Raw genomic sequence first — 1,818 nt, 5'->3', positions numbered from 1 at the left:
GTTGCCAGATAATCGAAAAATCAACATCGCGCATTAATAAAGCAAAAGGGAATAATAACAACGTATTTGTTGGTATTATTCAGTACCGTGAAAACCGTGGATAATAAAGAAATATAGAATCTCCTTAATATTAGTATTATAAATATATTATATATTATACTAATTAAATATATAATACTAATATTAGTATATATAAATGTTAAATTAAAACGATCTTGTAAATATTTCTCCATTATTTATGTTTGCTGCTTTAAAAATATATCGTCCCAGATGCAGAGTTTATCTTAAAATCTAAATATATTCAATAGGAATACTCATTGTTACGTTTATTATTATCTACAGAGAGTGGAACAAATAAGAACCATTAATTTCTTTATTTCTTTATTCATGCCTTCATTCAAAAGTTAGTAGCTATAGGCGTACAGTTGTGTGAAGAGACCGCAAATGAAACATGACACGTGATATTTGAATAAACAAAAAATCAAGGTAAATATCACTTGCAATAATTTAAGGTAAAATATAATTTAAAAAAATGTGACAACAGTTAATAAAGAGATAAACATAAAAGAGCTGTTAGTCAATATCGCCATCTAGCGCGCGCGCACGCACACACACACACACACACACACACACACACACACATATATATATATATATATATATATACATACATACACACACAAATATATATACAAACAAACACACACACATATTTATATATGTATATTTATTTTACACAAGAAAAAAAATTAACGGTTTTATTTAAGGACAATTCAAGCATGAGTAGTCTAAGAGAGTATATGTCTAAAGTTCTCATCTTGTCTCAGTTTGTGTTGAACATGCAGTAGCAGAGTTTAACAGGAGGCCAGGTGTCCCCTGGCAGGGCTCCGCTTTCAAACAAGATCCTCCATCTGGCTCTTTTTTGCCTCTTCGTTCTTCTTTTTTTTTATCGGTAGGGAAGAACAAGGTGGACTCTTGTCCCTGATGCTGTTACATAATACTGGACAATTGTTAATCAGGCATTAAAAATAAAAGTATATTAAAAGGATGGCTCTACTTCTAGGATCTGTTGCTGGGGTTTATTTATTTATAAAAATGTTCAAAAAATACGAAAGAATAAGAAAACATCCCACACTAGTACAGATAGATAATTCTGTTGTTGTTAAATATATATATAATATAAATACACTATATATATATATATATATATATATATATATAAATAACACACTTATGTGTAGATGTGTGTGTGTGTGTGTGTGTGTGTAGTACTATATCAAAGCGTATCAAATATATCACTATATCAAATATATAATCAGTATAGATATGAGATAAAAGTGTGTGCATTTTTATGGTATTAAAATCTGATGACCATAGTTTTTATATTATTTTCATATTCTAATACCTTTCTATTATTATGTAATTATATATATATATATATATATATATATATATATATATATATATATATATATATATATATATATATATAATATTTTTATTTTATCGTCCAATTTTCCTAATAAATAATTTTAGAATGAATTGTAATATAAAATCAATATCACTTGCAATAAACATATTATATAAAGCAAATAAAAAAATAATATATATATAATTACAAAATTATAAGTGTTATCCTTCCACTAAAAAATATAGTTCCTTATAAAATGTTGCTATGTAACAGCTATGCAGCTGCGCAATAATACAATAAACATGTGTTTCTATCTCGTCATACCTAATACTATATTATGGATTTTAGGCTGTATATTTACCATTCAGAAGCCTGATTAGAAATGATCCGCTTTATGAAACAGTAGC

This window comes from Carassius gibelio, chromosome A25 (assembly GCF_023724105.1).
Source record: "Carassius gibelio isolate Cgi1373 ecotype wild population from Czech Republic chromosome A25, carGib1.2-hapl.c, whole genome shotgun sequence".
Taxonomy (NCBI): Eukaryota; Metazoa; Chordata; class Actinopteri; order Cypriniformes; family Cyprinidae; genus Carassius; species Carassius gibelio.
The sequence above is the reverse complement of the archived record's forward strand: the minus strand, read 5'-3'. Positions refer to the sequence as shown.